The 16,085-nt window shown below is 53.4% G+C and overlaps 1 protein-coding gene across 2 annotated transcripts in view; it reads right to left on the bottom strand.

The window, feature by feature from the left end:
- Window positions 1-16,085, bottom strand: part of HCFC1 (host cell factor C1) — a 218,525-nt gene that overhangs the window by 49,613 nt on the left and 152,827 nt on the right. The gene's annotated exons all lie outside the window — the stretch shown is intronic.

Genomic DNA, 16,085 nt, shown 5'->3' with positions numbered 1-16,085 from the left:
CCCTGAAATTAGAGTGATCGCAAAAGGCACTCCGTGTACGTTTGGGAAACCGAAACTGGTGTTTCTCCTGCTGTGAAGCCGCCTCCTCTACAGTCGGAATATGGAGGAGAAATTTCTAGCACCTGGTTGATGGACGCTATAAGGTCATTTACTATGGCGTCCCCTTCAGGTGTATCTAGATTGAGAGCACCGTCAGGGTCTGAGCCCTGAGCTGCGCCACCCTCTTCATCCTCCAGAGAGTCCTCATGCTGAGACCCTGAGCAGCGTGATGAAGTGGAGGAAGGTCCCCAGCGAGCCCGCTTCACCGGTCTGGGACTGCGGTCCGAGTCGGAGTCCTCACCGTGGGACCTGTGTGTCACCTCAGGAGCAGATTGCCGCGCCAACTGAGGGGGATCTGGGGACGAAGAACGCACAGTGCCCTGCATCTGTGTTGCTGGTCTGGACTGCAAGGCTTCTAGAATCTTAGCAGACCATTTGTCCATAGACTGAGCCATGGACTGTGAAAGCGACTCAGACAGTTTGTCAGCCAAAACTGCAAACTCTGTCCCTGTCACCTGGACAGTGGGAATCGGTGTCTCTACCTGAGCCGGGGGTCCCACCAGTGCCTGAGGCTCCGGCTGAGTGAGTGTCACAGGGGCCGAGCATTGCACACAATGAGGGTAGGTGGAACCTGTAGGTAGCATAGCCGCACATGAGGTACAGGTTGTAAAATAAGCCTGTGCCTTGGTACCCTTGCTCTTTGCGGACGACATGTTGTTGTCCTCCAAGAGATAAGTAAGGGATCACCGTGATCACTGAGGGATATATATAGCCCCAAGTTAACAGTACAGCCGAACCAGCAAATGTATACACAAAAGATAGATATATTATAGATATATTATAGATATATTATAGATATATATATATATATATATATATATATATATATATATATATATATATATATATATATATATATAGTCCGGCACTCTGGGGGGTCCACACCGGCAGACCGGTGTGGGTTACCAACCGCTCTGTGTGGCCACCAGATTCCCTGCCCCGGGTCTCCCTCAGCTGCAGCCAGAAGTTCTCCACCGCAGAGTGTGCTGAAAAAAATGGCTCACGGCGTTCTCAGAGGAGGGAGGGAGGCGTGGGCGTAGTCACAAAAGTGCGGGAATCTGGTGCCCCAGCGTGAGTAGTGAGGGGGGCGGAGGACAGCTCAGTGTACTCCAGCCCTCACTGTCGGCCTCATACCGACCGTCCCGCCCTTTTCCCTGACTGGCAGGCCTGGGGGCGGGAGAATACTATACTAGGCCGCAAAAGCCGGGGACTAAAGTTAAAACCGCGGCCGGCCGGCAGTGCACGGTCGGCGCGGTAGTCCCGGACCCATACCCACGCCGCAGTCGCTGCAGCGTCTGGGCCCAAGGTGCTTTAGGCGCCGTCCCAACGGGGACACAGAGTACCTGTGGATGCAGGGCCATGTCCCTGACGATACTCAGTCTCCTGTCCGGCAGATTCCCCAAGGGGCTGCGGAGGGAGACCGGTCCCAGTGTCTGGATGACCGGATAGGATCCCACTTCCCCAGAGCCCCTAAGGGATGGGGAAGGAAAGCGGCATGTGGCTCCAGCCTGTGTACCCGCAATGGGTACCTCAACCTTAACAACACCGCCGACCTGAGTGGGGTGAGAAGGGAGCATGCCGGGGGCCCCATAGGGGCCCTCTTTTCTTCCATCCGATAAAGTCAGCAGCTGCTGCTGACTAAAAACGTGGAGCTTGCGTGAATGTGTGCCTCCTTCAACACAAAGCAAAAAACTGAGGGGCCCGTGATGCACGGGAGGGTGTATAGCAGAGGGGAGGGGTTACACTTTTTAAAGTGTAATTACTTTGTGTGGCCTCCAGAGGCAGAAGCTATACACCCAATTGTCTGGGTCTCCCAATGGAGCGACAAAGAAAAAACAAAAATGCATAATAAGTGCATAACAAAAAAAATGAATTAAAAAACCATGCTTTTTTTGGTGCATTTTTCATCCACAAGGTGCAGAAATTTTCTGCAGCACGTACAACATACCCTTAGGGCAGGGGTCTCAAACTCGGCTGGGTGTGTGTGGCGCACACAGAAAAAAGAAGGGAATTTTGTTACTTACCGTAAAATCCTTTTCTTCTAGCTCCTATTGGGAGACCCAGACGATTGGGTGTATAGCTACTGCCTCCGGAGGCCACACAAAGCATTACACTAAAAAGTGTAAGGCCCCTCCCCTTCTGGCTATACACCCCCAGTGGGATCACTGGCTCACCAGTTTTAGTGCAAAAGCAAGAAGGAGGAAAGCCAATAACTGGTTTAAACAAATTCACACCGAAGTAACATCGGAGAACTGAAAACCATTCAACATGAACAACATGTGGACCCGAAAAACCAACCCAAAAATCCCGAAGGACAACAGGGCGGGTGCTGGGTCTCCCAATAGGAGCTAGAAGAAAAGGAATTTACGGTAAGTAACAAAATTCCCTTCTTCTTCGGCGCTCCATTGGGAGACCCAGACGATTGGGACGTCCAAAAGCTGTCCCTGGGTGGGTAAAGAAATACCTCATGTTAGAGCTGCAAAAACAGCCCTCCCCTACGGGGAGGCAACTGCCGCCTGCAGGACTCTTCTACCTAGGCTGGCGTCCGCCGAAGCATAGGTATGCACCTGATAATGTTTGGTGAAAGTGTGCAGACTCGACCTGCCTAGGACGCACCCACGGCTCTGGTAGAATGGGCCTTCAGCCCTGATGGAACCGGAAGCCCAGCAGAACGGTAGGCTTCAAGAATTGGTTCCTTGATCCATCGAGCCAGGGTGGCTTTGGAAGCCTGCGACCCTTTGCGCTGACCAGCGACAAGTATAAAGAGTGCATCCGAGCGGCGCAGGGGCGCCGTGCGGGAAAAGTAGATTCTGAGCGCTCTCATCAGATTCAACAAATGCAAGTCCAATTCATATCGATGAACTGGATGAGGACAAAAGGAAGGTAAGGAGATATCCTGACTGAGATGAAAGGGGGATACCACCTTAGGGAGAAACCCCGGAATCAGGCGCAGCACTACCTTGTCTTGGTGAAAAACCAGGAAAGGAACTTTGGATGACCGCGCTGCTAGCTCGGACGCTCTCTGAAGAGACGTGACCGTTACCAAAAAGGCCACTTTCTGTGACAGTCGAGAAAGTGAAAGAAACATCCCTCAGAGGCCCCAAGGGCGGCTCCTGGAGAGCAATTAGTACCCTGTGCAGATCCCATGGGTCTAACGGCCTCTTGTACGGAGGGACAATGCGACCAACCCCCTGCAGGAACGTGCGTACCTGAGGAAGTCGTACTATGCGATTCTGAAAGAATATAGACAGCGCTGGGACTCGTCCGTTAAGGGAGCCGAGCGACAAACCTTTTCCCAAACCAGATTGCAGGAAGGAAGGTAAAGTAGGCAATGCAAATGTCCAGGGAGATACTCCCTGAGCAGAGCGCTAAGAGAAGAATATCTTCCACGTCTTGTGGTAGATCTTGGCAGACGTCAGCTTCCTAGCCCGTCTCATGGTGGCAATGACGACTTGAGATAATCCTGAAGACGCTAGGATCTCGGACTCGATGGCCACACAGTCAGGATCAGGGCCGTAGAATTCAGTGGAAAAAACGGCCCTTGGGACAGTAAGTCTGGCCGGTCTGAGGGTGCCCACGGTTGGCCGTCCGTGAGATGCCACAGATCCGGGAACCACGACCTCCTCGGCCAGTCTGGGACGACGAGGATGGCGCGGCGGCAAGCGGAGCTAAGCTTGCGTAGCACTCTGGGCAACAGTTCCAGAGGTAGAACACTGAACTGCGGATATGGTGGATGCTCTGTCCCCCACCCACATCAGAATCCGCCGGATTGCCTGGTAGGCTTGGCGATGCGTGTTCCGCCTTGGTGGGCGATGTCTGCCACCGCTGTGGGATTGTCCGACTGAATTCGGATCTGTTTTCCTTCCAGCCGCTGCTGGAAGGCTTGCAGGGCGAGATACACTGCCCAGATTTCCAGAACATTGATCTGAAGGGATGGACTCCTTGACCGTCTGAGAAGGGAAACGTTCCTGTCTAGGGACGTCGACTCCCCAACCCATTGGCAAAGCATGTCCCATTGAAGTGGACGCAGATGAACCTGCGCGAAAGTGACTGCCTCTGCATGAGACGTCTTAAGGGGTGTGACTGGCCTTGAAGGAGAGACTGCACCCCCGTCTGTAGTGAACGCTGCTTGTCCAGCGGAAGCTTCACTATCGCTGAGAGAGTGTGAAACTCCATGCCCAGATATGTCGGCGATTGGGTCGGTGCCCGATGTAACCTTGAAAAGTTGATGATTCACCCGAAACTCTGGAGAGTCTCCAGCGCCACGTTCGGGCTGCGTTGGCATGCCTCTTGAGAGGGTGCCTTGACAAGTGGATCGTCCCAGTAAGGATCACAGAGTGACCCTGAGAGTGCAGGACTGCTCCCACTGCTGCCCTGAACTTGGTGAAAACCCGTAGGGCTGTTGCCAGACCGAAGGGCAGGGCTACGCACTGAAGATGCACGTCTTCAATAACGAAAACGTAGCAAACGCTGGTGCTCTGGAGCAATCGGCACGTGGAGATAAGCATCCTGATGACTATTGATGCTAGGAAATCTCCTTGCGACATTGAGGCAATGACGGAGCGGAGGGTTACATCCGGAACCGCCTGGCCTTCACGTGCTTGGTGAGCAGTGTTAGGTCCAGAACGGAACGGAAAGAGCCACCCCTTTTTTGGCACCCCAACAGGTTGGAGGAAAAAACCGTGCCTTGTTCCTGAAGAGGAACAGGGATTACCACTTCTTCTGCCTGCAGAAGAGCATCGGCTCGGTGGGGGGAGGGGGGGGGGGGGAGTGCTGAAGAATCGCGTCGGAGGACGAGAACAGAGCTCTATCCTGTACACGTGAGACAAAGAAGGGAATTTTGTTACTTACCGTAAATTCCTTTTCTTCTAGCTCTTATTGGGAGACCCAGACGATTGGGTGTATAGCACTGCCTCCGGAGGCCACACAAAGCAATTACACTAAAAAGTGTAAGGCCCCTCCCCTTCTGGCTATACACCCCCAGTGGGATCACTGGCTCACCAGTTTTAGTGCAAAAGCAAGAAGGAGGAAAGCCAATAACTGGTTTAAACAAATTCACTCCGAGTAACATCGGAGAACTGAAAACCGTTCAACATGAACAACATGTGTACCCGCAAACAAACCAAAAATCCCGAAGGACAACAGGGCGGGTGCTGGGTCTCCCAATAAGAGCTAGAAGAAAAGGAATTTACGGTAAGTAACAAAATTCCCTTCTTCGGCGCTCTATTGGGAGACCCAGACGATTGGGACGTCCAAAAGCTGTCCCTGGGTGGGTAAAGAAATACCTCATGTTAGAGCTGCAAAGACAGCCCTCCCCTACGGGGAGGCAACTGCCGCCTGCAGGACTCTTCTACCTAGGCTGGCGTCCGCCGAAGCATAGGTATGCACCTGATAATGTTTGGTGAAAGTGTGCAGACTCGACCAGGTAGCTGCCTGGCACACCTGTTGAGCCGTAGCCTGGTGTCGCAATGCCCAGGACGCACCCACGGCTCTGGTAGAATGGGCCTTCAGCCCTGATGGAACCGGAAGCCCCGCAGAACGGTAGGCTTCAAGAATTGGTTCTTTGATCCATCGAGCCAGGGTGGCCTTAGAAGCCTGCGACCCTTTGCGCTTACCAGCGACAAGGACAAAGAGTGCATCCGAACGGCGCAGGGGCGCCGTGCGGGAAATGTAGATTCTGAGTGCTCTCACCAGATCTAACAAATGTAAATCCTTCTCATACCGATGAACTGCATGAGGACAAAACGAAGGCAAAGAGATATCCTGATTAAGATGAAAAGAGGATACCACCTTCGGGAGAAACTCCTGAATGGGGCGCAGCACTACCTTGTCCTGGTGGAAGACCAGGAAGGGAGCCTTGGAAGACAGCGCTGCTAGCTCAGACACTCTCCGGAGAGATGTGATCGCTACCAGAAAAGCCACTTTCTGTGATAGTCTAGAAAGTGAAACCTCCTTCAGAGGCTCGAAGGGCGGCTTCTGGAGGGCAACTAGTACCCTGTTCAGATCCCATGGATCTAACGGCCGCTTGTACGGGGGAACGATATGGCAAACCCCCTGTAGGAACGTGCGCACCTTAGAAAGTCGTGCTAGACGATTCTGAAAAAAGACGGATAGCGCCGAGACTTGTCCTTTCAGGGAGCCGAGCGACAACCCTTTTTCTAACCCAGATTGCAGGAAAGAAAGACGGGTAGGTAATGCAAATGGCCAGGGAGACACTCCCTGAGCAGAGCACCAGGATAAGAATATCCTCCACGTCCTGTGGTAGATCTTAGCAGACGTGGGCTTCCTAGCCTGTCTCATGGTGGCAACGACCCCTTGGGATAAGCCTGAAGACGCTAGGATCCAGGACTCAATGGCCACGCAGTCAGGTTGAGGGCCGCAGAATTCCGATGGAAAAACGGCCCTTGGGACAGTAAGTCTGGTCGGTCTGGTAGTGCCCACGGTTGGCCGACCGTGAGATGCCACAGATCCGGATACCACGCCCTCCTCGGCCAGTCTGGAGCGACGAGTATGACGCGGCTGCAGTCGGATCTGATCTTGCGTAGCACTCTGGGCAAGAGTGCCAGAGGTGGAAACACATAAGGGAGCCGGAACTGCGACCAATCTTGCACTAGGGCGTCTGCTGCTAGAGCTCTTTGATCGCGAGACCGTGCCATGAAGGTTGGGACCTTGTTGTTGTGCCGGGACGCCATTAGGTCGACGTCCGGCCTTCCCCATCGGCGACAGATTTCCTGAAACACGTCCGGGTGAAGGGACCATTCCCCTGCGTCCATGCCCTGGCGACTGAGGAAGTCTGCTTCCCAGTTTTCTACGCCGGGGATGTGAACTGCGGATATGGTGGAGGCCGTGGCTTCCACCCACATCATAATGCGCCGGACTTCCTGGAAGGCTTGCCGACTGCGAGTCCCCCCTTGGTGATTGATGTATGCCACCGCTGTGGAGTTGTCCGATTGAATTCGGATCTGCTTCCCTTCCAGCCACTGCTGGAAGGCTAGAAGGGCAAGATACACTGCTCTGATTTCCAGAACATTGATCTGAAGGCTGGACTCCTGCTGAGTCCACGTACCCTGAGCCCTGTGGTGGAGAAACACTGCTCCCCACCCTGACAGGCTCGCGTCTGTCGTGACCACCGCCCAGGACGGTGGTAGGAAGGATCTTCCCTGTGATAATGAGGTGGAAAGGAGCCACCACTGCAGAGAGTCCTTGGCCGTCTGGGAAAGGGAGACTTTCCTGTCCAGGGATGTCGACTTCCCGTCCCATTGGCGGAGAATGTCCCATTGAAGTGGACGCAGATGAAACTGCGCAAACGGAACCGCCTCTATTGCCGCCACCATCTTCCCGAGGAAGTGCATGAGGCGTCTTAAGGAGTGCGACTGACTTTGAAGGAGAGCCTGCACCCCTGTCTGTAGTGACCGCTGCTTGCTCAGCGGAAGCTTCACTATCGCTGAGAGAGTATGAAACTCCATGCCAAGATACGTTAGTGATTGGGTCGGTGACAGATTTGACTTTGGGAAGTTGATGATCCACCCGAACGCCTGGAGAGTCTCCAGTGCAAAATTCAGGCTGAGTTGGCATGCCTCCTGAGAGGGTGCCTTGACCAGTAGATCGTCCAAGTAAGGGATCACAGAGTGTCCGTGAAAGTGCAAGACTGCTACCACTGCTGCCATGATCTTGGTGAACACCCGGGGGGCTGTCGCCAGACCAAATGGCAGAGCCACGAACTGAAGATGGTCGTCTCCTATCACGAAGCGCAGAAAGCGTTGGTGCTCCGTAGCAATCGGCACGTGGAGATAAGCATCTTTGATGTCTATTGATGCTAGGAAATCTCCTTGGGACATTGAGGCAATGACTGAGCGGAGGGATTCCATCCGGAACCGCCTGGCGTTCACATGCTTGTTGAGCAGTTTTAGGTCCAGAACAGGACGGAAGGAGCCGTCCTTTTTTGGAACCACAAAGAGATTGGAGTAAAATCCTCGCCCCCGTTCCTGAGGGGGGACAGGGATCACGACTCCTTCTGCTCTTAGAGAGTCCACCGCCTGCAGCAGGGCATCTGCTCGGTTGGGGTGTGGGGAGGTTCTGAAGAACCGAAGTGGAGGCCGAGAACTGAACTCGATTCTGTACCCGCGAGACAAAATGTCTGTTACCCACCGGTCTTTGACCTGTGACAGCCAAATGTCGCAAAAGCGGGAGAGCCTGCCACCGACCGAGGATGCGGAGGGAGGAGGCCGAAAGTCATGAGGTAGCCGCCTTGGAAGCGGTTCCTCCATTTGCTTTCCTGGGGCGTGAGTGAGCCCGCCAGGAATCTGAGCTCCCTTGTCCTTTCTGAGTCCCTTTGGACGAGGAGAATTGGGGCTTGCCCGAGCCTCGAAAGGACCGAAACCTCGACTGCCACTTTTTCTGTTGAGGTTTACTTGCTCTGGGCTGTGGCAAGGAAGAGTCCTTACCCTTGGACTGTTTTATGATTTCAACCAATGGCTCACCAAACAGTCTGACTCTAGATAATGGCAAGCTGGTTAAGCATTTTTTGGAACCAGCATCTGCTTTCCAGTCCTTTAACCATAAGGCTCTGCGCAAAACCACAGAATTGGCGGCCGCCATAGAGGTACGGCTCGTAGATTCTAGGACAGCATTGATAGCATAGGTCGCAAACGCAGACATTTGCGAAGTTAGGGACGCCACCTGCGGCACTGCTGGATGCATGATAGCATCCACCTGTGCTAAACCAGCTGAAATAGCTTGTAGTGCCCACACGGCCGCGAATGCTGGAGCAAACGACGCGCCGATAGCTTCATAGACAGATTTTAACCAAAGGTCCATCTGTCTGTCGTTGGCATCTTTAAGTGAAGCGCCATCCTCTACTGCGACTATGGATCTAGCCGCAAGCTTGGAAATTGGGCGATCCACCTTTGGGCACTGGGTCCAGCGTTTGGCCACTTCAGAGGGAAAAGGATAACGGGTATCCTTAGAACGTTTAGAGAAACGCCTTTCTGGATGAGCGTCGTGCTTCTGGATTGATTCTCTGAAGTCAGAGTGGTCCAAAAAAGCACTTAATTTACGCTTGGGATATAGGAAATGGAACTTCTCCTGCTGTGCAGCTGCCTCCTCTGCTGAAGGAGCTGGTGGAGATATATCCAACAGTCTATTAATCGCCGATATAAGGTCATTAACCATGGCGTCACCATCAGGGGCATCCAGATTGAGAGGGGCCTCAGGATTAGAATCCTGATCACCGTCCTCAGTCTCATCACAGAGAGACTCTTCTCGCTGAGACCCTGAGCAGTGTGATGACGTCGAGGGTCTTTCCCAGCGAGCTCGCTTAGGCTGCCTGGGACTGTCATCTGAGTCAGAGACTTCAGCTTGTGATGCTTGAGACCCCCTTGAAGTACGGATGAGTTCCAACTGAGGGGGACCGGAGAGCATAGCCACAGCAGTGTCCATGGTCTGAGGAACTGGCCTGGCCTGCAAGGTCTCCAGGATTTTTGTCATAGTCTCAGACATTTTATCTGTCTGGGTCTCCCAGAGCCTGCTGCCTTTCCCCAGCCAGATCGCATGTATAATGGCTGCCGGCGTCCTTGTGGAGAGGGGGGGCGGGCCCTGGGCGTACACCGACGAAGAGCGGGAAGTCTGCTTCCCCCTGTGCCTAGTGAGAGGGCTGGAGCATGTAAATAAAGCTCCAGCCCTCGGCGCTGCCAATTGAGCAGCGTCTCTCCCCTACCCTGATTGACAGGGTGGGGGCGGGAACGAAGCGGCGCTAGGCCGCAGAAGCCGGGGGCTAAAGTTAGAAGCGCCGCCGCCGTAAAAGCGCGGTCGGCGCAAAGCCCCCGGCGCACCACAAGTCGCAGCTGCGCCGCCGCTCCAGGAGCGGTCGGCGCAGTAGTTCCCAACATGTAACGTCACTCAGCAAAGCTGCAGTGACCTAACCCCAGCGTACAGCGCTACTGTCCCCGGCGTACTATAACGCTCAGCAAGCCTTGAGAGTGTCCGTGCCTGCCGGGGACACAGAGTACCTGAAAGTTGCAGGGCCTTGTCCCTGAACGGCACTCCCGCTCCAAATCCAGCAGGTTCTCTGGGTCTGTGGATGGAGCCCGGCCCCAGGGCTTGGGGGCCGGCAAGATCCCACTTCCACAGAGCCCTCCAGGGGATGTGGAAGGAAAACAGCATGTGGGCTCCAGCCTCTGTACCAGCAATAGGTACCTCAACCTTACAAGCACCACCGCGGGTGAGAAGGGAGCATGCTGGGGGCCCTATATGGGCCCTCTTTTCTTCCATCCGATATAGCCAGCAGCTACTGCTGACTACAAACAGTGGAGCTATGCGTGGATGTCTGACCTCCTTCGCACAAAGCAGAAAACTGGTGAGCCAGTGATCCCACTGGGGGTGTATAGCCAGAAGGGGAGGGGCCTTACACTTTTTAGTGTAATTGCTTTGTGTGGCCTCCGGAGGCAGTGCTATACACCCAATCGTCTGGGTCTCCCAATAGAGCGCCGAAGAAATGTCTGTCACCCACCGGTCTGTGACCTGTGGCAGTAAATGTCCCTAAGCGAGAGATTCTGCCACCAACCGCGGATGCGGAGAGAGAGAGCTGACAGTCATGAGGAGACCGCCTTGGTAGCGGTTCCTTCTGCTGCCTTCCTTGGGCGTGATTGAGCCCGGCCGGAATCTGAGCCCCTCTGAGCCTTTTGAGCCCTTTTGGACGAGGACAATTGGGACCTGCCCGAGCCTGGGAAGGACCAACCTCGACTGTCCCGCCAGGACAGCATTACTAGGGTAAGTCGCCAATGCAGACATTGCGAGGTTAAGGACACCACCTGCGGCACAGATGTACATGTGCTCAAGACCAGCTGCGCAAGCCCAGCTGAAATAGGTTAGAGTGCCCATACGGCTGCGAATGCCGGAGCAACCGACACGCTGATAGCTTCACAGACAGATTTCAACCAGAGGTCCATCTGTCTGTCAATGGCATCTTTAAGTGAAGTCCCATCTTCACTGCAACTATGGATCTAGCCGCAAGCCTGGAGATTGGGGGATCCACCTTTGGACCCTGGGCCTAGCGCTTTACCACGTCAGGTGAAAGGGATAACGTGTATCCTTAAAACGTTTGGAGAAAACGCTTATCTGGTAAGCGTGGTGTTTCTGAACTGCTTCTCTGAAGTCAGCGCCAGAAAAAAAAAAAAACGCAATATACGCATGAGTACTGAAAAAGGATCTCTCCTGCTGTGAAGCTGACTCCTCCAATGGGGGAGCTGAGGGAGAAATATCCAACATTCCATTGATGGACGCTATAAGATCATTCACTAAGGCGTCACCATCCGGCGTATCCGGATTGAGAGCGGTGTCAGGACCAAAGCCCTGATCAGCTACGTCTGCCTCATCATACAGAGAGTCCTCCTGCTGGGACCTTGACCAGTGATGAAGCCGAGCGCCGCACCCAGCGAGCTAGCTTAGGCTGTCTGGGACTGCCGTCCGTGTCAGAGCCTTCCCCCTGGAATGCCTGGGACCCCCCCGGAGCAATGATTACGTTCCAAATGAGGGTGGCCAGGGAGCATTAATCAAGATTGCCCATGGCCTGTCTGGACTGCAAAGTCTCTATCCCATGACAATCCATCAGCCGAAACTGCAACTCCGTCCCTGTCCCTGGACAGGGTTCACGGATGGTTCCTTTGGCCACCTCTAGTAGAGACCCCGGCTGACCAAGTGCTACAGGGGAGCTTGCACACAATGGGGGTCAGTGGAACCTGCCGGTGGAACAGTATCACCTGCAGGAAAAACAGCATAGGAAGCCTTGTTGCTTTTTTGCTGCTGTATTCAATCCATCTATGCAATGTATAGCATACAAGCATAAACACTTCAGCACATGCAATACAAGCAGCATAGAAAGCCTGTGCCTTGGCACTCTTGCTTTTTTGCTGCTGCTGTCCAGCCATCTAGGAGAATATAGCCCAGAGTAGCGACCGTACAGTGCAATGTATAGCATACAAGCATAAGTACAAATGAACGCTTCAGCACATGCAATACAAGCAGCATAGAAAGCCTGTGCCTTGGCACCCTTGCTTTTTTGCTGCTGTTGTCCAGCCATCTAGGAGAATATTGCCAAGAGTAGCGACCGTACAGTGCAATGTATAACATACATGCATAAGTACAAATGACACCGCAGCACATGCAATACAAGCAGCCTAGAAAACCTGTGCCTTAGCACCCTTGCTTTTTTTGCTGCTGTTATCTCGCCATCTAGGAGGGCATATAGCCAAGAGTAGCGACAGTACAGTGCAATGTATAACATACATGCATAAGTACAAATGACACCGCAGCACATGCAATACAAGCAGCCTAGAAAACCTGTGCCTTAGCACCCTTGCTTTTTTTGCTGCTGTTATCTCGCCATCTAGGAGGGCATATAGCCAAGAGTAGCGACAGTACAGTGCAATGTATAACATACATGCATAAGTACAAATGACACCGCAGCACATGCAATACAAGCAGCCTAGAAAACCTGTGCCTTAGCACCCTTGCTTTTTTTGCTGCTGTTATCTCGCCATCTAGGAGGGCATATAGCCAAGAGTAGCGACAGTACAGTGCAATGTATAACATACAAGCATAAGTACAAATGAACACTTCAGCACATGCAATACAAGCAGCCTAGAAACCTTGTGCCTTAGCACCCTTGCTTTTCTGCTGCTGTTATCTCGCCATCTAGGAGGGCATATAGCCAAAGATAGCGACCTACAGTGCAGAGTATAGTATACAAGCATCAAATACAAATGGACACTGCGGTATTTAGTGGGGTCAGCACTTCAGGTGCTGCTTACCGCCCGCCTACAACGCGGGTATGTGGTCGCCAGAGCCCTGTGTTGGTTGCCCAGAGCATGTCTCCGTTCCCCAGCTCGGACTGCGTGCAGGAATGGCTGCCGGCGTCCTTCTCCAGCTCGTGTGACGAGGGGCGGGCCGTGGGCGTGCCCCAGACAAGAGCGGGAAACTGGCGCCCCACTGTGACCAGTGAAGGGGGCTGGAGAATGCAAAGCAGACTCCAGCCGTCTGTGCTGACTGTCTGTACAGCGTCCCGCCTCTCCTCTGACTGACAGGGCTGGAGGCGGGAACGAAACGAAAACTAGGCCGCAAAGCCGGGGACTCGAGTAATAAGCGCGGCCGTCCATGTGCACGGCCCGCGCGGAAGTCCCCGGCGCACCACAAGTCCCAGCCGCGCCACAATGTAAAAAACACCCAGCAGCGGCCGGCGCGGCAGTTCCCAATACATAAATTCACTCAGCTAAGCTGCAGTGAATATAGCACGAGCGCACCGCGCTGTTACCCCCGGCGCACTAACACTCCCAGCAATGCTGGTGTGTGTGTGCACGCTTGCCCGGGGACACAGAGTACCTTAATGTAGCAGGGCCTGTCCCTGACGATACTCAGCTCCATATCCAGCAGGTTCTCTGGGTCTGTGGATGGAGCCCGGTCTCAGTGCCTGGAGACCGGTAAGATCCCACTTCACCAGAGCCCTCAGGGGGATGGGGAAGGAAAGCAGCATGTGGGCTCCAGCCTCCGTACCCGCAATGGGTACCTCAACCTTACAAACCACAAGTGGGGTGAGAAGGGAGCATGCTGGGGGCCCCATATGGGCCCACTTTTCTTCCAACCGACATAGTCAGCAGCTGCTGCTGACTAAAAACAGTGGAGCTATGCGTGGATGTCTGACCTCCTTCGCACAAAGCAGAAAACTGGTGAGCCAGTGATCCCACTGGGGGTGTATAGCCAGAAGGGGAGGGGCCTTACACTTTTTAGTGTAATGCTTTGTGTGGCCTCCGGAGGCAGTAGCTATACACCCAATCGTCTGGGTCTCCCAATGGAGCGCCGAAGAAAAAAAAAATTGAGGGGCCGCATTCTTTTCAGTGACATTGTTAGTGAGCCATTTTTTCTTTCTACACGCTTGGATCACTTACATTTTTCATTTGTTTATTATAACAAATGTGCACTTTTTTTGTTTATATACATTTATTTTATCCCCTTTTTGTAAGCAATTTAGCACCACATAGTAATTTTGACCAACATCTTGTAGTAATGTGCCAATCCTTGTCCCCTTGTAGTAATGTGCTCATCCTGATTTCCATCCAGTAGCAATGTGCCCCCACGCAGGACCCCTTCTTGTAGCAATGTGCAGGACCCCTTCTTGTAGCAATGTGCAGGACCCCTTCTTGTAGCAATGTGCCCCCATGCAGGACCCCATCTTGCAGCAATGTGCCCCCCATGCAGGACCCCTTCTTGAAGCTATGTGCCCCCATGCAGGACCCCTTCTTGCAGCAATGTGCCCCCATGCAGGACCCCTTCTTGCAGCAATGTGCCCCCATGCAGGACCCCTTCATGTAGCAATGTGCCCCCATGCAGGACCCCTTCATGTAGCAATGTGCACCCATGCAGGACCCCTTCTTGTAGCAATGTGCCCCCATGCAGGACCCCTTCATGTAGCAATGTGCCCCCATGCAGGACCCCTTCATGTAGCAATGTGCCCCCATGCAGGACCCCTTCATGTAGCAATGTGCCCCCATGCAGGACCCCTTCATGTAGCAATGTGCCCCCATGCAGGACCCCTTCTTGTCGCAATGTGCCCCCATGCAGGACCCCTTCTTGTCGCAATGTGCCCCCATGCAGGACCCCTTCTTGTCGCAATGTGCCCCCATGCAGGACCCCTTCTTGTCGCAATGTGCCCCCATGCAAAACCCCTTCTTGTCGCAATGTGCCCCCATGCAGGACCCCTTCTTGTAGCAATGTGCCCCCATGCAGGACCCCTTCTTGTAGCAATGTGCCCCCATGCAGGACCCCTTCTTGTAGCAATGTGCCCCCATGCAGGACCCCTTCTTGTAGCAATGTGCCCCCATGCAGGACCCCTTCTTGTAGCAATGTGCCCCCATGCATGTAGTAATGTCCTATCCTGACACACACTCTGTTAAGCCTCAGCTAGCACCACACACACACACACACACACACACACACACACACACACACACACACACACACACACACACCAGCCTCAGCTAGCACCACATACCCAAAATATTCTTCTCACGTGTCCTCTGCTACCTCGGCTGCAGCACGCAGGCACGTGGACCCGGTAATTATTTCAGCCGCTGTCACCGCTGAACGTTTTGCCAGCACTCACAAAGCCAAGTTCTCGATGCACAACAGCCCTTGGCCAATCACAGGCAAGCAGCTGAGGTCATACGCAGCAGGTGCTTGCCTCCGATTGGCGGGTGGCTGTTATAGAGTTCTGTAGTGAGAACTTGAATGTGTGCAGCACCAGCAAACCGGTCAGCTGAAACATAGCACTGGCGGCTGCAGCCCCTGCACCAGCCACCATCTTTATCGGGTCCACAGGCCGCAGGATGCAGCCTGAAGGGCCACATGTTTGAGACCTCTGCCTTAGGGCATGAGATCTTCATGACACCACATTTTATCTGCAACCTTTTTTGTTTTTCTTATAACAGTTGGGGGCTGTCCTACGTTTTTCATGTTACAGAAGCGGATATTTTTTACTTGCGTCCTTACAGCTCCACCCTCACAAGTCGGGGGCTGCCCTTTTTTAAATATTTGGTTACAAATCCTCTCAGAAGGTCTGTAATGCAACTGACTTTCTAGTGATAGTCGGACGTGAATGTTGTGCGATACTGGTAAGCAGATCGGGATCCCACAACCCTCCATGTCTGCGCTCGCAATGTATGCACACATATATACCTACACATGCATCGCCATGAACTTTACCAAGCTTTTACACAATGTAAAGGGAGAGCGACCAGGGAGAGTTGAGGGATGCCGGCACCCAGAAGGTCCAGCCCAACTTTTTCTAGAAATGGTTCTTCGAGCATTTTTATTACTAGAAAAAACCCAACCTTGTGACCAGGTGGTATTGTGTGGACCCCCACTACTTTTCGCTGTGACTATTCGGCATCATCTTGCCTCTTAAACAGTTTGGCACAAATCGCTCATCTGAAACTGAG

This window comes from Anomaloglossus baeobatrachus, chromosome 9, assembly GCF_048569485.1.
Source record: "Anomaloglossus baeobatrachus isolate aAnoBae1 chromosome 9, aAnoBae1.hap1, whole genome shotgun sequence".
Classification (NCBI taxonomy): domain Eukaryota; kingdom Metazoa; phylum Chordata; class Amphibia; order Anura; family Aromobatidae; genus Anomaloglossus; species Anomaloglossus baeobatrachus.
The sequence above is the reverse complement of the archived record's forward strand: the minus strand, read 5'-3'. Positions and strand labels throughout refer to the sequence as shown.